This window comes from Saccopteryx leptura, chromosome 1, assembly GCF_036850995.1.
Source record: "Saccopteryx leptura isolate mSacLep1 chromosome 1, mSacLep1_pri_phased_curated, whole genome shotgun sequence".
Lineage (NCBI taxonomy): Eukaryota > Metazoa > Chordata > Mammalia > Chiroptera > Emballonuridae > Saccopteryx > Saccopteryx leptura.
The window spans coordinates 68444337-68467584 of NC_089503.1; the positions used below are offsets into that span (position 1 = coordinate 68444337).

Genomic DNA, 23248 nt, shown 5'->3' on the forward strand with positions numbered 1-23248 from the left:
TCTCCCATTACTCTGTCATCATCTAACAGACTTGTTTAATTAGAGAAAAATAATCTCCTTAGGAAATGATACCTAGCCCTTTAGTTAGAAAGTTTTAATTTCAGACCATCCTGTGTGGTTACTTTATGCCTGTGAGTTTTCAAGGTCACCATGCAGGCCTCCCCTGAGCTTGTTAGGTTCAGCATGTGGCCCTTTTTTTACCCACAACAGTTTACAGGGATCTTTTGGCTGGCCTTTGCCTACCTCTGCAGCTTTTTTTTTTCACCACTCTAGCCAGAGTTTCCAACCATACAGAATGTCTTTTTGAGTTCCTCAAATTTGTCATATTTCATTACCTGCAGTTAGTGATTCATTCTGCAGATAGTATTTAACTGCTTCTCTCCTCTGTGCTAAAAACTGCTAGGTACTGGAATTACAGTTGTTAACAAGATAGATCCCCATTTTAATGGAATTTAAAACTTTTATTGATGACTTAAAGGAAAAACAAAGGAATCTATTTGAATTAGGTTTGTCTGGGAAGGCTGCCCTGAAAAGTTGACATTTCAATTGAGGCCTAAGAGATGAGAATTATCCATCCATTTAACAGAGGAAACAAACAACATTCCACAGTGAACAAGTTGTGCAAATGCTGTGAGACAGGAAAGAGCTTGGCATCTTCATGTTGAAGAACCTAAGGAAAAAAACAATGTTTCTGGACTATATTCAAAAAGAACAGTTGTATGAGATGAGTCTGGAGAAATCTGTAGAGACCATACTGTTAGGTTCAGATCCAGGGCCCCTTACCGAAAGCCTCAACTAGCCAGGTTGAAATTTATGTGACCCAGGACCAGGGCAGTTCCCATAACTCTCCACTTAAGCAATCCTAATTGTTATCTTACCTCCACCTGGGTTCAATTCCCATCCAGGGCAAAGGAGAAGCACCCATCTGCTTCTCCACCATTTCCCCTCTCTTTTCTCTCTATCTCTCTCTTCACCTCCTGCAGCCAATGCTCCATTGGAGCAAAGTTGGCCCGGTGCTGAGAATGGCTCCATAGCCTCTGCCTCAGACCCTGAATGGCTCCTGTTGCAATGGAACAATGGCCTAGATGGGCAGAGCATCGCCCCTAGTGGGCATGCCAGGTGGATCCCAGTTGGGCGCATGCAGTAGTCAGTCTCTCTGCCTCCCTGCTTCTCATTTCAGGAAAAAAAAAATGATATACCAAAAGGTAGTTTAGGTAGTTTATTATTTCATGGATTTAATACTTAAATAAGAACAATAAAAGAGGTACACAAAACTAAATTATAAGAAAGAGCTTTAAAATATTAGTGGAAAAATATTAAATAATACCTGACAAAAAATAGTACAAGTTGTCACCCTTTGGTTATTTGGTACTTTTTCTCATTATAATATATTATATATGTTTGTTTACTGAAGTAACAAATGTGAAGGAATTAAAATGTAGTATTTCATCAAAGGTATAATGAGTTTTATGAAATGAATAAATAAATATTGCAAGCATAGTTCTGTCAAAATTTTTTCACATATGGATGGAATAAACATTACTACTGATGCTTAGAATACACTGTTGCACAGTTGAACATTAAAAAAGAGTAAGGAGCCTGACCTGTGGTGGCACAGTGGATAAAGCGTCGACCTGGAAATGCTGAGGTCGCTGGTTTGAAACCCTGGGCTTGCCTGGACAAGGCACATCTGGGACTTGATGCTTCCAGTTCCTCCCCACCTTCTCTTTCTCTCTCTCTCTCTCTCCACTCTCTCTCCTGCTCTGTCTCTTTCTCTCCCTTTCTCTCTCCTCTCTAAAATGAATTTTAAAAAAAAATTTTTTTAAAAGAAAAAAAAAGAGTAAGGAATATAAATTTGTGATTTCCATATTGGGCAGCTGCCTAAGTGCCCACCTTGGGGAGAACCCTACTTACAAGTGCCATTTTAACAACCAGTTCACCGAACTCAACAAAAAATTAGGTATCAGTTCTGCCAAACTGGTGAAAACCAGCTGAATGCCACCACTAGTGAGACCCCTTACAATGCTGAAGGGACCAAGAATTATAGTAACTGGACACTCCATTCTCTTGTGTATGACCCTCTCCATGCTCACAGGCATCAGGGCTACCATCACAGGAACCCCCACTTTTTCAGGTTGGACTCCTCCCCACACTCACAGGATCCAGAGGTAATGTCAGAGGACCCCATACTCTCTCAGGTGGAGCTACATTTCATACTAAATAAATCCAGAGATGATGTGAAAGGATCCCAACTCTTTCATGAGGGAATTCATCCCACACTCAGAGGACTCAGAGCCAACATGACAGGACCCCCTACTCTCTCGGGTGGAACTCCTCCCAACACTAAGAGAATCCAGAGCCAATGTGACAGCATCCTCTATGTTCTCAGAGTGGAGCTCTCCACACATTCAGATGCACACTGCTAGGAAATGCTTTTTTCTGCTGTCATCTAGTGTACTTTTGGGGAATAGTAACTATTTACCAAGCATCAGCCCAACATTTTGCAAGAATCCTGTGAATCCCCCCAAGACCCTAAGGCACCTTACATCATTCCTAGTTCAGGAGGTCTTATATACCCATAGCAGCATAGCAGTGGGACCCACTACTCTCTTAGCTGGGACTCCTCCCCATAGTGAGAGGATAAAAACTCATGTGACAGAACCCACTATTCTCTCAAGTGAGGCCTTTCTCCAAACTAACAGGACTAAGAGCTGACCCTTGACTTTCCCTTTACTGTTCCCCAGAGTCAGAGAACCCAGAGGCTATTGTCTCTGGTGGGACCATTTCTCACCCTGAAGAACGGAGCCAATGTGACAAGACCCCCTACTTTCAGATGGAAACTTTTTCCAGGCTCACAGAACTCAAAGCTGAGCTGAAGTGACACAACCCCTTACTCTCTTAAGTTGGACCCCTCTCCACAGTCATCGGACACAGAAGTGATGTGTCCTAATTTCACATGCAGAGACCCCTTTTAACATTCACAGGACCCAGCACTGTTGTGACAGGACACCCTAGTTTTATCTCTGGTGCTCTCCACAATCACATGACTCAGACTTGATGTCACAGGATCCTTCCCCTTGTTCAGAAGACCCAGAGCTGACATGACATAATCCTTTACTCTTTCTGGTGAGAACCCAGAGTTCATGTTGCAGGACTTTATAATCTCTCAGATATTTCTTCCAACACTCAGAGCACCCAGAGCTGCTAGAGGTGGACCCTCTCTCAGAGTGAGATCACTTTTAACACTCTGGTGCACACTGCCATCTAGTGAACTTGCTTGGAATAACGCCTTTGTTGACACCCCCAGGAAATGTTCATTTTTGTTGCCATCTAATTTAGTGTACATCTTGGGAATAGCACATTTTACTTAAGCATTTGCTCTAATAATTTTGGAGGGGCACTGTGAAGGCAACTTACACTATCCCTAGCTCAGAATGTCTTATATACTGGTATTTTGTTTCTATCTCTGATTCTTTCCTGCATGCTTGGTCTCTGACTCTTTCATGTACAGAAGATTCTCATACATATGTGTATCTTGTTATTCCTTATACACACCTGTTTTATCCTAGGCATTTTTCTTAATGCTCTAAAACTCTATTTCTTCATTGATAAAATGCAGGAGAAAACAGTATCTTTCACTGGGTTGTTGTGGGAAATAAAATTCATGCAAAGCTCTTAAAATACTTTCTGGCATGTAAATGCTCAATAATCATGGTCCATTTTTATTTTTTATGATTACCTTCACCACGTTTCTGTACCTTTCACAAAGTCTAATACAAGGTGAACAAATATTGGTATCAGATAAATACCCTTGGATAAATAATTATTTTAAAATGAACTATATTAGATGGCTAATCTAGCACTGTTTAATCAGGGAAAGGGTCCAAAGGAATACTGTCAAAACTGAGCACTCAAATGACAGAAATCAAGAAATAATTTTGTAGGTGAAAGTGGCCACTTCCTGCCGTCTGCACTCTGGGCTGGCTCCTGACTGAGCTCAGGGCCACCTTCATCTCACATGTCTCCCTTCCAGCCATGGTCCTGAGTTTATGACTGCCCTCGCCTCCTCCTGGGCTGGGATTTGCCTGTAAATTTTCTTCACGGAAGCAATGTTCCCACCACCACCACTATCAGCAGGTGACTCTGGGGGCAGCTTGGGCACGCCTTCCCCCTGACAGGTATGTCTACCCCAAGGAAGCTCTGGCACAACACAAGTGAGGACACTGAGGCAGGCCTCACAATGCCACTGGAGCCACTGCCCCCGTAGTATACTCGCACGTTATGTGTCCCCTCCGTGTCCACAACCAGGGCATGCCACAAGCCTACCACTGGGGTTGGAGTGGGAGTTTAACCTTGGAGGCTCACAGCCCACTACCTTAGTTCTAATTCTAGTGCTCCCACCTTACCAGCCCAGCCCTGACGACCAGACCAGCAGCACCTCTGTCCTCTAGGTCACCCCCATACCCTTCACCTTCTCCCAGATCTCCCTGGTACTTTGTGATCTCTTTGTGATACTCTTTGCGTACTCTTTGTGTCTGAGTCTAGACACTGTCTGATTGGAGCCAGCAGCTTCTGTCTTCATTTCCATCCACACAGAGGTAGATAGGAAGCCCTTTTCCCCAGCTGGCGGGGGGCAGAATTGAGACACCACCTTACCCCAGCCCCTCCAGGTGCTGGGTCCCTGGGTTTCCCCAGTCTGGGCTCGCACCATCTCTTGACCAAGAGATCAGTTTCCGAGTTATCAGGGCTGACGCTTTCTAGCGGGACTCAGCAACCCACCATAAAGAAAATGAAATCACTAGCAGGAAGGAGGAGGATCACCTCATCTCTTTCCCTGGATAAAGCCCTACAAGAATGGCTTAGTGCCAAGGATAGTCCTTTAGTTAGCATAGACACTTGTGCATTTCTGTCATTATTTGTGTCCTCCAGTAGGACTCTGCTACTTGATGGCCAAGTGGAACTCAGAAAAGGCCTGCAGAGATGGTAGCAGCATCTTTCCCTGTCCAATGTTCTGTTTGTTGTGGCCAAAATTAAATATAACAACCAGTTTAAGATGATAAAATTAAGTGACATGTGGACAGCGAGCTGTGTGGATGAAGTGGGAGAAGGCCATACCAATGCCATGAGGTCCTTCGTCCTGGGCTGGCCCATGGTGAACTTTGTATCCACTTTCAGTTCCCCAGAAAAGAGGGACAACTGGCTCTCTTCCCTTCAAAGACACAACCATCTCGAGAAGGGGAAGGACTATCCAAAAAGCATTCCCCTCAGAATCTTCACCAAGGACACTGGGAATGGTGCCTATTCTTAAACTATAAAATAAGGAATTCAGAGACAGCAAATGAAGTTATCAACCTGTCATGAGCAATGCTAGGGATAACTGTCTCTGAGGGAGATTACCAGTTATGGGTCAGTTCTGGCCGAGAAGTGGCACCATACCCACTTATTGGGCATGAATATCCCTATGGAATTAAAATGAGCCATCTTTGAGACACTGCTCTGCTGACACAGGGCTCAGAGGACTCTGCCAGCCCTTCCAGCCTCCAAGAGCCCTTCCTCACGGAACAGCTGCCCCAGCAGATGCAGTGCTGGTTCACCCTGCGGCCCCACTGCCTGGCTGCGGCCCAGCATCTGAGTGATTCGAGTTGGAAGACGTTTAAAAGGAGAAGATCTATCACCAAGTGGGCCTTTTGGTGGGGTTCTAGCACTCCCCTGGATAACTTGCCTGTGTTGCCAACCTCTCCTATGTCAGCACAGCTCTTTGGAGTGTCTCTGCCAAATAGTGTGAGAATGACAATCTGCCCAAACCCGTCTCGGATATGCTTTTTGTCCTTCATCAGAAAGGACCCCTCACAAAGGGCATCTCCAGACAGACAGCCAGTGTGAAATCTTGCAGAGAGCTGAAAGAGCAACTGAATTCTGGAGTTGAAGTACACCTCAACCATGAATCTATTTTTTAACTCATTTTAGAGAGGAGAAAGAGAGAGAAAGAAGGGGGGAGAAGCAGGAAACATCAACTCCCATATGTGTCTTGGCCAGGCAAGACCAGGGTTTCAAACCAGTGATTTCAGTGGTCCAGGTCAACACTTTATCCACTGACCCACCACAGGTCAAGCCTTGAATCTATTTTTGTGGTAGTGTCTGTTTTAAAGGATTTTCTATGAAATATTCCTGGAAGTATTTTATCATCAGATCTCTATGTTCACTGTGTCTATGTAATAGATCAAGAAATGATGAAGAGGAAATAAACACAATTCAAAGGTAGTTAAGCCAGCTTCCAAGAGCCAATGTGGTTTTCCTAAAGTATCTTTTTGGGGTATTACACAACACCATGCATAATTCCTCATCCAATCAGATGAGGGCATTTAATTTAGCAGTGTGTTTGGTTCCAAGCATTCTTCAGCCTCCTCCTTCCTCCAGCCCAGAACTAGAAAATGAATTTATAAAAAAAATGTCACTCTGCTTGTTTAACTTTTTTAATATTTTTATTGAAAATTGCTGTAGACTATTTGGAAAAGAAATCACTTCTTTCCTTGGAGAGGTTTCAGTGAGGTGTGACATCAGAGAGCACCTCCCATATCTCTTGCTTACAAGTGACTCACTTCTCTTATGACAGTTTGGTAAATGAGCTGAATGAGGATGTTGATGCTCCAGTGGTGACCTGGTAAAGAACCTTGGTCAGGGAGCGGAAGCATGGAGTCTGTCTTAACCCTTAGTGACCATGACCTCAACCAGCCTGAGATAAAAGGTCTTTAACCCCAAGTGACTTTGACTTAGACTGTTCTAAACATGAATACATTTGAAAGCAGTGGCCTCTGGAATCCAAGCCAATGACCATTACAGCTGTGTACAGAGAGGCCACTCTAAGGGACCATGCCAACGCCCCATCTGGCATGCACACGCCCAGCTGTCTGTCCACAGCTGCAGCAGGTGCTCCAGAAAGCCTGAGGGGACAGTGGCGCTACTTGGAGCCCAGCACCGACCACCGAGGTTCAAAGCTGTCCTCCCTCAGGCAGTTTTACCAGAAAAAGCTGCGCAAGTCCAGCTGTGATACAATTCTCTCAGAAAAGGATGAGGACCTTCTGAAGCAGAGTGAACCCTTATAGGAGGAGGGATATTTTAACCAGAGTTTAGTCAGAGGCACTGATATCAAGAAAAATGCCAATAATAAAAATACTAAGGAGAAAAGCTATTTGGGTCATAAAGGAAATCATGTGAAGGTTCTCCCTAAAGCCAAGCCTGTGGCCATTTCTGTGGCATTTTACAGTCACAGGTCCCCCCCATGATCATCCCCGGAACCAGCCCTTTGATTCGGATCCATCTGGACATCCCCCACCACACACAGCGGATGCCCTCAAGAGTTCAGAGGGGCGGTGGCACTGCCCAGAGCCAACATGGATGACCAGCTCTGCAAACTGAGCCCTCTCAGGAAGATATTTTCACAGAAACACAGAAAAGCTAGCTATATAGAGAGCCGGTCACTTGCATGGAGCGGAGAGTTCTCTCCAGCAGCAGAAGCCTTTGCAAATGAAGAGGCAAAAGCTCATTCATCAGAGTGGTCATGGAGACCAAGGAGGCAAGAACAGCACCACAAAACCGAACAGTGAGGAGTTTTTACCCTCAAGATGGAGTATTTGCTTGTCCTCCCTGGGCCCTTCACCATCTATTAATAGCTCATCTATGTGCTCTGAAGACTGTGCTTTTTCTCAGCTCACCCACCGAGCCTTCCTCTCCCATAGTCTGCACTTTTCAGGCTCAAAGAAAGTAGGAAGAACTTCCTTCTGGTTTTTGCAGTTCCAGTCTCACGTCTGGAGAACTGGTTACCTCCTTAGGGCAAAGCGGCAGCCGCCTGACTTATACAAAAAGTGGCACCATAAAGTAACATTCAAAATTGCGTTCTGTAACTCTCCACCCAGCAAATGGTTGAGAAATGGCTTGGCTAGTTCGAGAAACTGGTCCTTCAAAAATTAAGCAAGGGCATCTAGAACAGTGGAAAAGAAAACAGCATCTCTGAAAGAAACCAGAGCCACCTCCCTGTGCTTCTGATTTCACAGAAGCCAACTCACTGCAAGAGAAACAGAAAGACATGCTCCCGAGGTCAACCAAAGGGCTTGGAGCTGTAGAGACAGTCCAGTTACAGGCTGTAGAGGGAGTTGGAGCAGTGCAGGCAGCCCTGTTAGAGGCAACAAAAGGGCTGGGAGCCGTGCAGGCAGCCCTATTCATGGCTGATCCAGCCTTGTTCACAGCCCAGGTACAGGCTATAGAAAGATTTGGAGCTGTGAAGACAGCCCAGTGTGATGTAAAGGAAGCACTTGGAGCTGCGCAGGTGCCCCATTTTGAATCAAAGAAAGGACTTGGAGCCGTTCAGACAGCTCAGATGATAGCAATGAAAGGGCTAAGAGGTGTGCAGGCTGCACAGAGTATGGCAAAGAGTGAACTTGAACATATGCAGACAGATCAGTTTGGGCCAGTAGAAGAACTAGGAGCTGTACACACAGTGCTGTTTGTCAGAAAAGAAGCCTTTGAAGTTGTGCAAATCTCCCAGGTGGAGGCAACGGAGAAGCCCATAGCTATACAGATGGCCCAGGTTGAGCTTTGCAGACAACCCTGTTTGTGACAGCAGATGGACTTGCTGCTGTGCAGAAAGCCCAGTCTGCTGCAATGGAAGTAATTGTAGCTGTGCACACAGCCCAGTTTGCTGCAACAAAAGGACTGGGAGCTGTGTGCACAGCCCAGTCTGAAGTAGAGGAAGGACTTGGGGCTGTGCAGACCACCCAGCAGTATAGCTCATCCCAAGCAAGACTCAGAGAAACACAATAGCTGTTCATTCAGTCTCATGGAAGACAGACTCAAACTTTGTATGAAATCTCAGTGGGAAGGGGAGAAAAATGGGCAGTGCTCTCCTGGGACTCTGCCTTGTCTGAGGTCCTCCCCCAGCCCTTTGGTTGTGGATGATGTGTTCAGCCCAGACTCAGGGCCTTCAGCGCTTAGTGATGGTGGGGGAAAACATGCAACCAAAGACATTTTACCACCAGAGTCTGATGTCTACCAGAGTAGGAGAAACTGGGCTAACAATGACATCCAGACAATAATTGCTCTGACCCTTTTGTATGAAATCCCTGGGACAGAGAGCATAAAGGTAAACACGGCTAATACTTAGGACCACAAAGTAATTCTCTTTATAGAGACCATTTGGCAAAACTTTTAGTTGAAACTATTGCATCAGCTCAGTGTTTGGAAGATTGTTCCTTTTTAGATCATGGGCCTGGTGGTCCCATCATGTCATTCTAGAGATACTTTCAGAGAGTTAGAGAAAATAGCTTCTGTGGAGAAAACATGCATTATATAAGATTAGTCTCCCAAGAAGGCCAGGGTATTGTGAGTAAAGAATGGGGGCTAGGGAGAGGCAAGCTTCCAGAGAAACCGTCCATAGTCCCTGGAATACCTGTAATAGGCAAGAAAAATGCCACTAATCAAAGCAGTAAGAAAAAAAAGCATGCCCAGTAAGGAAGGGAATCTTGTGAGATATTTCCCTGAAGCCACACCAGTAGCCATTTTTCTGAATTCTTATAGTCACATGCCCTCACAGGATCATTGCCAAAGACAGCCCATTGATGTAGCTAGACTGGAACAACTAGAGTGACTCAAGAACCATGAGTGTCATGACATCGGCCCTGTGGTGGTGTGTTATTTGATTTGTTTTTCTATTACTGCTGCACTGCTAGTGCTGCATTGCTCTGCAAAGCCTCCAGGAAACAGCTGTGAAGAGAGAGAAGGAAATAAGTGACTCATCTCAGTGTCCTTTCAAAGGTGGCCTGAAAGCATTCATTACCTGGGTGTGAAGAAAGTCTGTGACAATGATCCTGTGTTACAAGAATAATGCTCTTGCCAACATGTATGTGGTCAGAGCCTGTCACATGTTCCTCAGCAGTCCTGTTTCTTAGGATAGTCAGCAAGAAAACATTATTGATAAACCATTTTTTTTCTGATAATCATTTGGCTGTGGAGAAATTGAGAGGATGCCAGTGTATAAAGATCTTGTAGGATAGAAGACCCAGCAAAGTGGTGATCAGGCCTTTTTCTCAGACAGTCACTAGATTTGTATTTCCTTACCTCTAGAAGTTTTTAAATAATTTTGTCCAAATGATTCATGGTTTACAGATAGTTTGTACCCCATTGATTTACTCTACCCCATTGGCTTATTTCATATCCATGGACATTTCTCCCTTCTCTTGCCTTAAAGATTACACTGGTACATCAGCTGGAATGTCCCTTGGATTATGAGGCCTTGTTAGCCAGAATGAAGGGATAGTCAGGAATGGATATGCGTCTTCCCTCACTTTAACTTATAAGAAGTTGCTCAGAGCCTGACCAGGTGGTGGCACAGCGGATAGAGCGTCAGACTGGGATGCGGAGGACCCAGGTTCGATACCCCAAGGTCGCCAGCTCTCAGCTTGAGCGCAGGCTGATCTGGTTTGAGCAAAGCTCACCAGCTTGAGCCCAAGGTAGGGGTCACTCAGTCTGCTGAAGGTCCACGGTCAAAGCATGTTGAGAAAGCAATCAATGAACAACTAAGGTGTCACAATGAAAAACTGATGATTGATGCTTCTCATCTCTCACCGTTCCTGTCTGTCTATCCCTATGTATCCCACTCTCTGACTCTCTCTCTGTCTCTTTAAAAAAAAAAAAAAAAAGAAGCTCAGAATCTATTGAGTCTCTTTAGTCCACCATCAGATGGCCCTTTCATGTCAAACGTCCTTTCCCTGCCTGACCAGGTGGTGGTGCAGTGGATGGAGTGTCAGACTGGGACGCGGAGGACCCAGTTTCGAAACCCCAAGGTCGCCAACTTGAGCGCAGGCTCATTTGGTTTGAGCAAGGCTCACCAGCTTGAGCCCAAGGTCACTGGCTTGAGCAAGGGGTCACTCGGTCTGCTGTAGCCCCACGGTCAAGGCACATGTGAGAAATCAATCAATAAGAAACTAAGGTACCACAATGAAGAGTTGATGCCTCTCATTTCTCTCCCTTCCTGCTTGCCTGTCCCTATCTGTCCCTCTCTGTCTCTCTCTGTCTCTGTCACAAAAAAATTAAAATAAAATAAAAAAACATGTCCTTTCTCTGTTTTCCTAAATGTTGCAATTCTCAGTTATAGAGGAAAAAGTAATGTTTTCTGTAAAATATTTCTTTTCCAGTATTAGCTATTGATGCCACCTACCTTGAAGGTACATGGCCCTGTTTGCCCTTAGCATTATAATTAGATTTAGAACTTTGGGTTTAAAGATCTCTTTCATGACAACGTCCATGTCTATCACACATTTGAAGTAGATGTCGACTTGTAAGCGACCACTCCTATATTCAGACTCCTCAGGCCTATATGCATCTTCTGTGGTAAATAGTCAACTGGATTTCCCTTGTCCTTCAGGCAACACTACTGTCAGAACTGCAAATTTTGAGTGAAGCTCTTCCAGCTTAGAGTGCCTTTCTGGAAGGACTTTCCTCTCTACTTAACAAAATAATAGTTCCAGCAATTTCTTTTCTCATATGGATGAGTAGAAAATCATCTAGTCAATTTGAGGCATGGAAAAAAAAAGATGTTGAGTTTCTTAAATAACCATCTTTATTCTCTGCGTATGTGTGTGTATTTTTTAGATACTCTGTGATACTTAATGTCAATAATTTGTTAATAATGCTGTAAAGCCATGATTTTCAAGTCAACATTTTGTCTCTCGTGGCACACAAACGGATAACTAAAATTCTGCAACTTACCGTCTGGCCTGTGGTGGCACAGTGGATAAAAGCCTCGACCTCACTTGCTGAGGTCACTGGTTCAAAACCCTGGGTTTGCCTGGTCGGGACACAAATGAGAGTTGATGCTTCCTGTTCTTCTCCTTTCTTTCGCTCTTTTCCTCTCTCTCTCTCTCTCTCTCTCTCTCAAAATAAAAATAAAAAAAAAAAAAAAAAAATTCTGCAACTTGCCAGAAACAATTACATTTGTTGCCTATCTGACAAAAATAGGTATAATTTTGATTGATTTACAAAAAAAAAAAAAGTTATTACCTACCTTTTTTGCTCCAAAGCAATTTTTTTTAATTCATTATAAAAAATTTATTCATGATACTTTGCAATTATTTGAAACAATTTATATTATTATCCTCTAATTTACTTGCATTTAATATTTAATGAGATATGTGAGCCTGACGTTTTGGAATGTCTTTTATGTGAGGTCAAATTTTGGACAGGCATACTCTTAAATTTTTGCCAGGATTTCTAGCCACAATCTATTTTTGTTCTTATGTTATTCATTGGGAAAGCTTGATTTGCACAATATGATGTAGGAAAAGAAAGCAGTGCTTCTCTTGTGTGTTTTTTTAATATTGAGAAATTCACTTTTAAGTGTTAACCCAAATGAGGTAGTATCTGTTGATATTTTTTTTTTAGAATTTATTTTATTTTATTTTTTTAATTCATTTTAGAGAGGAGAGGGAGAGACAGAGAGAGAGAAGGGGGGAGGAGCTGGAAGCATCAACTCCCATATGTGCCTTGACCAGGCAAGCCCAGGGTTTCTAACCGGCGACCTCAGCATTTCTAGGTCAACGCTTTATCCACTGCGCCACCACAGGTCAGACTCTGTTGATATTTTTTTTGAGAGAGACAGAAAGACAGAGAGAGAGCAAAAGAGAAAAGCATTAACTCATTGTTCCATTTAACTTTGCCATTGATTGCTTCTTTTTTTTCTTTTTTTTTTAATCTTTCTGAAGCTGGAAAAGGGGAGAGACAGTCAGACAGACTCCCGCATGCGAACGACCGGGATCCACCCGGCACGCCCACCAGGGGCGACGCTCCGCCCACCAGGGGGCGATGCTCTGTCCCTCCGGGCGTCACTCTGCCGCGACCAGAGCCACTCTAGCGCCTGGGGCAGAGGCCAAGGAGCCATCCCCATCGCCCGGGCCATCTTTGCTCCAATGGAGCCTCGGCTGCGGGAGGGGAAGAGAGAGACAGAGAGGAAGGAGGGGGGGGTGGAGAAGCAAATGGGCGCTTCTCCTATGTGCCCTGGCCGGGAATCGAACCCGGGTCCCCAACACGCCAGGCCGACGCTCCACTGCTGAACCAACCGGCCAGGCCTGATTGCTTCTTTGCTTTAATTTTATTTAGAAAATTAACTTTAACAGGGTGACATTGATCAATAAGAGTACATAGGTTTCAGGTAAACATTTATATGGCATTTGAACTGTTGATTATGTTGAGCCCCTTACTGGGGCTCAAACCAGTGACCTTGGGTATTAAGCTAGTACCCTTGGGGTCCGGCCCTGAGTGGGGCTCAAACCAGCACCTTGGGGTAGATAGAGCGTCCTCCCAGAGCACCAAAGTCACCAGCTCTATCCCAAGTTTACTAGCTTGAACCCAAAGTTAATGGTTCAATCCTGAGACCGGGTATATATGAAAGTCAGTCAATGGGTGCCAACTAAAGTGAAACAATTAGTTGATGCCTCTCTCTCCCCTCACATCTACTCCTCAAAAAAAGAAACATAACACAAAATAAAATAATATCTTTTTTATATATATAAATAAATCTACTGAATGCTAAAAGTTGAGCTTTGCCAGTGACATCAGTTGAGTCATCCAGTTGAATAGCAGATATACCTTCTTCTTTAATGTGAGATGTCACTTATAAGTCAACCTCTTGGGACAAACCCTGAATACATTGACTATGCTGCTATCTGACATTGGAATTTATAAAACCTTCTTTTCATATTCTTTGCCAAATATGATTTTTACAATTTACAGCATGCTGGTAAAATTACTGATTCTGCAATTGTGTGAGATCTCTTTCATTTTTCTGGCAATAATTTCTGTGATTATGTAACTTGCTTCTTGTGCTTTTTCCGATACCATTAAAATTTAGTCCATCTTTTTACTTGATTAGCCTTGTGCAGTACAAGTATCTTAAAATGTTCAATTGGCTTTTCACATAAGTGAGACCATTTATATTGCAAATGTCTTTTTAATTTACTTAGAACCATAGCTTGGTTTAATTTTTCACCACAAACTAAGCATGAGGGTCTTGATGGATTTTCTTCACTGATATAAAGCCAAATGACAAATAATCTTCATAATAATGAACAATAGTCTTTCATTTAGCTTTAGAAGAACCAGTGCCAGTTAAGGTACCAGATGAAGTGTCAGCTGCTGATGTGCTGGGCAGAGCAGCACTCAACATACCTGCCTACATCCCTTTCTTCACTGTCTTCTCAGTTTCTTTTTCTTTTTTTTTCCCTGTTAATTGGATTGTTAGTGGCTACAAATAAAAAGAAGAAAAAAATAATTTTTACCTATCGAAAGAAAATATGAGCAGTATTTGAAATTATTTGTGAACACACTTGTCAAAAGTTCAAAACTAAACCATTGAAATGAAATCTTACACAATTTAAACTGTCTCACCATTCATTAGTTTCTACACACAAAAACTGAAAACTTTGAATATGCAATGAGTCTTGTGACTAATAATACTACAATGTTTAGAAAAACTCACCTGATACCCTAGGATGTGCTGTGATGAAAATTACCCATGTCACCCAAGGACTTTAGTGGGTCCCTGGATATGCTGGTGGCAAAAGTGAAACTGTACCCAGGCCTGCTCCGGGCACTATAGACTTTGCCTCCAATGGCCATTGCAGGCGCAGGCAGGCCCCGTGCCACACTCTCCAGGGCACTGCTGGGCAGGAACAGGGACACAAAGACTCAGCCACATAGCCCTGGATTCAGGCCTGGCCTGTTGTTCAGTCCTTAGGAGGAATTTTCAGACAAAGGCTGAGACATGGGGAAGGGAAAGGAGAAGACCTAGTGTTGTGTCCAAGTGGCTTCAACATCCTGAGCCCCTCTGGGCAGTTGTCTTTAGATGGAGAATAGAGCTGGGCCATAAAATGTGTCATTTCTAATGAAAAAAATTTTGCGGCACATCAATTGAAAAATCACTGTTCTGAAGTATATATTATATTGTATGAGTGTGAAGAACATGTCATTTCATTATACTCTGTTAACCGATGTAATATTTAGACTGATGTTTTATCTAAAATGCTTTGAGTTTGTATAGCTTATCAAATTTTACTGCCATATGTTATGTAATAAATGTGTATTTTTGTACTTGCAGAAACTGCTGCCAATGTTTAAAGTTGTTTGGTTTTTCAAGGCATTAATAATATGTATAAAATCCATGCTATCTGTTGAACAAAATACCGTTCTCCAGAGTTAACAATGTCCCCAGAGCAATATTGCCTTTGTACAATTGAGTTATGAGCCCAATTTTTGTTTAACATTGAAAAGTTTATAAAACATAATTAATGTAGAATTGGAAATTTGAGATTTTAGTCATAGGCCACAATCAGTCTTTCTAACAAGAGGGGTGTTTGGGGTTTATATTTTTTCTAATTTTAACATTTAAAGCAAGTCATGCTTTAGACAAGGGGTAGTCAACCTTTTTATACCTACCGCCCACTTTTGTATCTCTATTAGTAGTAAAATTTTCTAACCGCCCACCGGTTCCACAGTAATAGTGATTTATAAAGTAGGGAAGTAACTTTATATTTATTTATTTTTATTTATTTATTTATTTTTTACAGAGACAGAGAGTGAGTCAGAGAGAGGGATAGAGAGGGACAGACAGGAACGGAGAGAGATGAGAAGCATCAATCATCAGCCTTTCACTGAGCATTTCGACACCTTAGTTGTTCATTGATTCATTGATTGCCCTCTCATATGTGCCTTGACTGTGCGGCTACAGCAGACTGAGTAACCCCTTGCTGGAGCCAGCGACCTTGGGTGCAAGCTGGTGGGCTTTTGCTCAAACCAGATGAGCCCGCACTCAAACTGGCAACCTCGGGGTCTCGAACCTGGGTCCTCCGCATCCCAGTCCGACGGTCCATCCACTGTGCCACCACTTGGTCAGGCTAACTTTACTTTATAAAATTTATAAAGCAGAATTACAGCAAGTTAAAACATATAATCATAATTACTTACCAAGTACTTTATATCGGATTTTCACTAAGTTTGGCAGAATAAATCTTTATAAAACAACTTACTATTGTTAAATCTTTTTATTTATACTTTGATTGCTCCACTCTCACCTACCATGAAAGCTGGAACGCACACTAGTGGGTGGTAGGGACCAGGTTGACTACCACTGCTTTAGACAGAGTCTTCATTGTTTTTAAGTGAGAGAAGGGAAGATAGACAGACTCCCGCATGTGCCCCGACTGAGATCCACCCAGCCCCCATCTGGGTGGATGCTCAACTAAACCAAGCTATCCTCAGTACCCAGGGAGAAATACCTGAGCCAGTCAAGCCACTGGAGGGGAAGAGAGAGGGGGGGGGGGAGAAGATGGAGGAGAGAAGCAGACGGTCACTTCTCCTGTGTGCCCTGACTGGGAATTGAACCTGGGACATCCACACACCAGGCTGACACTCTATCCACTGAGCTAACTGGCCAGGGCTAGGCATTATATTTTCATTGTGTTCCTATTATCAGATCCAGTCCATATTCTCAAATCAAAAGATCCATTAACTCAGTTTAATTGATTGTATGAGATTTTCTTATCTAAATTTGAACCATTCTGACCAAATTGACTCAGTTGACCTCAGACACATACCCAGACATCAGTATTTGACAGGCTGTAAGAACTTACTAAATCTTACTAGTTTCTCATGACTGATGCATCTTTACTTCTCAGAGTTCATTGAGGTTCACTGTGTGTGAGTTTAACCACTATTTCGAAGAAACGCAAAAAAATACACTCCCTTACTACAGAACAATTATTTGCTCTGCCAGCAGTGAAGACCGCACCCCCACTGTCAGAAATGTCCCTGATTAGATGTGGGCAGTATACTCATACACTGATGATAATTTCTCCCTCAATTTTACAGAAATTCAGAGATTACTGTTTTAAAAGATTCTTAATCTACTAAAAACATTGGATTCAAGAAATGATCTCATTTTGTGTTTTTCTACTTTTTCTGGAATTACATTTAATTGAAAAGATCTACTGGTTTTTGGAAACAATGACATATTTTGTTTGCTGAAAAGTAACTTTAAGAATGATAGATACCTTATTCCAAATTATTGTAGTAAGTGTTAAACTTATCTTTTCTTCCCTGGTCATATTTTAATTATGTGAGAGGAAGTCTTTGCAATCTGCTTATTTTGATACAAAGAAAAAAGTGAATAATAAAAGCTGAGAATTCTATTTTTAAAAATGAGTATCTGACCTAAAATATCCAAATATAACAAGACCAAATATCTAATAAGTATAACAAACTTATTAATGATAAATGACCACGGCAAGGCATTTCAAATGTCTAGTTTAAACAACAAGGGGAAAAATTTGGAATCCATAAGCATACTTTAAACTTATTTGGGGCCTGACCAGGCAGTGGCGCAGTGGATAGAGCGTCGAACTGGGATGCCAAGGACCCAGGTTTGAGCCCCAAGGTCACCAGCTTGAGCACGGGCTCATCTGGTTTTGAGCAAAAGCTCACCAGCTTGGACCCAAGGTCACTGGCTCAAGCAAGGGGTTACTCGGTCTGCTGAAGGCCCCCGGTCAAGGCACATATGAGAAAGCAATCAATGAATAACTAATGTGTCGCAATGCACAACGAAAAACTAATGATTGATGCTTCTCATCTCTCCATTCCTGTTTCTGAATCTCTCTCTGTCTCTGTAAAAAACAGCAACAACAACAACAAAAACTTATTTGGGGACTTGGCATCAAATCAAAAAAATATAATATATTTTATTGAAGGTAATGGTTTTTAAATTTTTTATTTTTATTTTGAAATAATTCCTATCATAGAAATGTTACAAAGATTGCACAGGGAATTCCCATATATCCCTTATCCACTTTTCCCTAATGGTAATTGTATATTACCATAGTACATTTGTCAAAATGCAATAACCAACATTGGTAAATTACTATTACGTAAAATCCAGGCTGTATTTGAATTTCATCAGTTTTTCTACTAATGTCCGTTTTATTCCAAGATCCAATTCAGGACACCACATTGCATTTAGAAGCTGCTAAATTTTAATCTCATCTCTTTGCTCTAGAAGCTAACTTCAGAAGACAACCTATTCGTCTATGTTGTAAGGTATAATTTACAGCAGTTTCTATATGTTGCCAGAATTTCTGTTTGTAAAGAGATACATTCACTCTGCTGATGGGTTGTGTCTGTAATTCTCCCGGTAACTCTTGACTCCAGGTGAACTGATTATTTTGGTGGGGGGAAGACAGAAGTGTCAGGAAATTTTCTAAAACAGCCCAGTACACAGTAGTAATATGGATGTAAGGTTTCTTATTTCCCAGTTTATAGTATGGCTTCTCACACATTGACGCTCTAAACAACATGATCATTGGTGCAGATTAATGTATTTTAAGTCTAGGGTCAGTAAGAAAGAAAAAGCTATGCTTACATTTTTGTTGTTAATATGGTTATGTGTTATTATGTTTTCTTAGTGGTAAGTAACATTTTAAACAATCAGATTATTCATATCATTCTCAGTTAGATTCATATTTCTATAAAGCAGCCCTTAAAAATTTTTCACTAAAGACTCTTCATGAGAGAGAGAATCAAACTTAGACTTTGACATTTGGGAACTGGTCAGAAGAGCCTGTCCAAAGCAAAAATTAAACAAACAGAAAACAGACTTTGAAGTCATTAGCTTTATGAATTAAAATTTCATATAAGTTTTGCATTCTACTGCACAATGTATTTGCATTTGTTTTTACATAAAATTAATGTTTTATGTTATTTACTAACAAGTCAAAACTGAGTTGTTTATCAAGTGCCTTCATAGACTCTGACACTGATTGTCAGGGGAATTGCTATCCCTGTTTGAAATTAATGTTTTATCAAGCCCTCCAAGTGATTTTGATGCACGCTGAAGTTTGAGAACCACTTGGCTCATATGAAAATGGGATGTAGGGGTGGTAATCAATGAGCTTATATGTCTGGGCTCATTGACTCATCTCTATTGTGAAAAGGCTGCATCAGCTATACCAGCCTCATTCCATTAAATTTTGATTCACCTAATTCACCCTTCTTCAAGCAATTTTGTTTATATTTGGTGTAATGTATAGTTATACCCAAAGAAAATATGGCTTAAGATGTATCCGTTCTCTGTGATTGTAATTTTCCATGTAAATTACTAAAACATCTTTCTTTGATAATAGTTTAGCTCCCTATATGTCTTCATTAGAAAGAGCGAAAGCAAGTACTTTTAATATTCTCTGTTAAACTGAAAAACTGCTTTGGTGTGTCCACCTAAATCCCCCCATAAGTAAGTCTATCAGAGTCTTTATTCCTGGACATTGGCTCAGCAGTGTCTAGGTGTTCAAAACAATAGCTAACAGAGACCCTAATTAGTTCCCAACAACTTACCCTAATATTTACTTTTTTTCCCTCTGTCTCTATCTCATCCTCCTTGTTTCTACTTTCATGTATGAGAAATTGAACAGATCCAGGATTTTGTTTGTATGCTATTGCTAATTTCCCTAACCTGTAATACTATATATAGTATTTTTAATATATATATATATATATAACTATTCTAACTACAAAAGTAATTCATTTAGAAGATATTTTAAATATTTAAAGGAAATAAAAATTATCTTTAATCTGACAACTCTGAGATAAAGTACTTTTTTTTAAAGGTTACATTTTTAAACTATGTTCTATGTCTCACTGTCCTCCCAAGGTAAGACTATATATAGGTCAGTCCCCCTGTTATACTTTCTCATGGTATTATATTTGTTTTCTTTATAAAATTCACCACAATTTTAGTTAATTTTTTTGTGTGACTATTGGTTTAATATCTGTTGCATTAGACAGGTCTAATTACAAGTCTAGTGACTAGGTAGGGACCTTGTCTATTTTTTTAAAAGGTAGATTTTATTTATTAATTTTAGAGAGAAGAGAAAGAGAGAAAAGGTGAGGGGAGTGGGAAGAATCAACTTGTAGTAGTTACTTCTTATACATGTGTTGACTGGGCAAGCTTAGGGTTCTTTTTTTTTTTTTTTTTTTTTTTTTTTTTTTCCATTTTTCCGAAGCTGGAAACAGGGAGGCAATCAGACAGACTCCCGCATGCGCCCCACCAGGATCCACCCGGCACACCCACCAGGGGGCGATGCTCTGCCCCTCTGGGGCCTTGCCTGAGGCAGAGGCCACAGAGCCATCCTCAGTGCCTGGGCCATCTTTGCTCCAATGGAGCCTCGGCTGTGGGAGGGAAGAGAGAGACAGAGAGGAGGGAGAGGGGGAGGGGTGGAGAAGCAGATGGGCGCTTCTTCTGTGTGCCCTGGCCGGGAATTGAACCCGGACTCCTGCATACCAGGCCGATGCTCTACCACTGAGACAACCCGCCAGGGCCTACCTAGCTTGGGGTTCTTAATCGATGACCTCAGCATTCCAGGTTAAGTCTTTATTCACTGCACCACCACAGGTCAGGTGAACCTTGTCTATTCTGTCCATCACTTAATATGGTCCCCAGCATCTGGTATTTGGCAGCTACACAATAAACAACTGATAATTAAGTAAATGTACTGAGGTTATTAATTGGAATATGATTTGCAAATTATAATGGAGCTGAAAGAAATGAAATACTATTTCACTATCCTTCCTGAAAAAATTGAGAAGGTAAACAGCAAGAAATACCACATGTGAAATTGTTCTCAAGTCTATCATTATGTTTGCCTAACTTTAGTATTTATTCATTTCTGATGCTTCTTCATTCAGTTATCCATAAAACATGAATTCACTGTACTGCAAGTCAAGCAGGAGAGAGACAAAGCAAACTAGGTGACAAGTATCATAAAAGAAATACTAAATACTATGAAAACAGCAAAAGGAATAACTAACAGTAATTGTCTAAAAGGGTATTATTGAATTTTTTCCCACAACACAATGAATGGAAAAATTCTGCAACTTTTTTAGTTTATCAGGTGAAACAAAAATAGTAAAAATAGCTTTTTAATGACCTTTTTCATTTCTGTTTTCAGACTCCCTATTGTTTGAGTTTTCTATCTAGACATACTTATTTGATCCACTACCTTAAAGACAATTTGACCAAACTTCCTTTAAAAATATAGTAATTAATTCTTGTACAATTTAGAAATTATTCCCCCAATATTTCTGCTTGTATGTGTTTCATTTATCGATTAGTTGTCTACCTAATCAGACAGTAAACATTTTAGGACTAGAAGGGTCCTTTTTAAATATTTCTCCACAACCAACACTTGGCACAGTGTCCTAGTCATTGTAAGGTTTAAACCATTTTCTAAAGTTTGAATTTCATAACAGTTTTGTGAAGAATATGATTTGATGAATGCCAGTATAGTTTTGGCACAATATGAATTTTGTTTTTAGAGCCTAAATAATACAATCTCTGCTCATATGACCACAATTAAGAAAATACACTAGAAATGAGGATAAAATGTAAATAATTTAACCTCAATGATTAAAATAAGTTTTAAGTAAGGTACCATATAGAAAACTACTTTGTGCACTCCAATGGATATACACATATAAAATTATTTTGTGATTTGGTAAAATGTCATATTTAATGGCATATGGCAGAACTAGCTTAAAAAGAGGAAAGCTGAAAATCAAGAGGAAAATTAATAGCTGAAATTCAGATTGACAAGTTTTAACTGGGCACTAGGGGTATAAAAAAATGGTCCTACTAAGATCTTACTTGAAAATATATACCTATTAAATAGTTTACTACAATTTGGTAAGTGATAAATTAAAAAGTAGGGTCACTTAATTGGGGAAAGCTCCCTGGAAAAGAAGACCCTGGAAAGAATTTTAAAGAAGAATAAGCATTAACCAGGAGAGTGAGAGAACATTTTAGACAGAGGCAGAGTGAAGAAAAGCAAAGAAATGTGAATCATGTTGTGGTTGGAGAGTATTTGAGGATAAGGAAGGAATCAAAGAATACACCTCAGGTTACTTTTGTGTGCTCTCTAGCATAAATTACTGGCACATAAAGAACAAGGTAGAGAGATTCAAGAGAAACGACACAAGAAAGAATAAAATTAAATAGAATAGAAGAGACAAAGACAAGGTAAAACTATACAAGTACAGCTATTGAAAAAAAGAAAAGTCAATTCTTTTTGTTAATAAAGACTTTTGAAGGAGGCTTTCAATGAAAAAGAGAAAAATCCTATTTTATGCCACATACCTACTCTGTTAAAAAAAATTTACTTAAATTGCATGATTCTGCTTATGGTTTTTAAATTTATTCACTGAATATTTATAGAGAATTTACTATATACTAAGCACAGGGGATATGGTAGAGCTCAAAATAGACCAAGTCCCTGTCTTTATTAAGCTTTCAGACTAGAAGGGGGAGGGACAAACAAAAATAGCTTAGCAAATGCAAATATAGGATGTGTGCATTCTCATTACTGCTTCTATTACGTGCATGAATAGCACCATGAAGAAATTAAATGGGTGATTTCATAGAAACTTAGAGGTCTACTTGAGGTAAAGTAGGGCTTTCTACAGGGGATAAAATTAGAGTTAATGATGAAAGAATGAGAATGAACCAGCTACTTGAAGAACTAAATCAAGAACATTTTAGACACAGAGAGAGGTAAACACAATAGCTTGAGAAATATCATTTGGTGTTACTTGAGCAGAAAGAAGGAAGCATGGCTGGAAGTGCAGTGAGCAAGGTCAGGTCAAGGTGGTAGTGCTAGATGACTTAAAGTCTCATAGGCCATTGTAAGAAACTGAGATTCATTCTGAACAGCAGGATTTAAGCAGGTAAGAGTTGGCATTTTCAGGAGAGAGCTTTGCCCTATTTTTCCTCTCCTAGCTCACAGATAGGTGTACCATCATGTTATACCTTGCCTTAAACTGGATTTTAGAGGAGATGTAGTGGGCAGATACTTTCGCTGGCATACCTTCCAGTTTTTGTTGTGTTGTCAGGGAACTTGAGGTCAGTAGCACTAATAATGGCAGTATTTTGTGACCATTCTTTCTGCCTTCCCCTGATCCTATATTATCTTCTCTACCTTGTTCTTAGAGATTGCCATGTAGCTTAAGATGAAAACCAAATCTAGGAATATATATCTGCTTCTGTATTTAAGGATCCCCAAATAAAGATAACAAAAGAATTAAGAAGCATTAGCTTTTTTCCTATGCTCCCTTTAATAATGAAGCTCAGTGACTTATATAAATTATTCATGATTATCATATTTACATA

General features: G+C 40.9%; 1 protein-coding gene and 1 pseudogene across 1 annotated transcript in view; one reads left to right on the forward strand and one right to left on the reverse strand.

The window, feature by feature from the left end:
• Nucleotides 1-23248, reverse strand: part of PRCP (prolylcarboxypeptidase) — a 275945-nt gene that overhangs the window by 109630 nt on the left and 143067 nt on the right. The gene's annotated exons all lie outside the window — the stretch shown is intronic.
• Nucleotides 1-23248, forward strand: part of LOC136388060 (rho GTPase-activating protein 20-like) — a 91015-nt pseudogene that overhangs the window by 12786 nt on the left and 54981 nt on the right.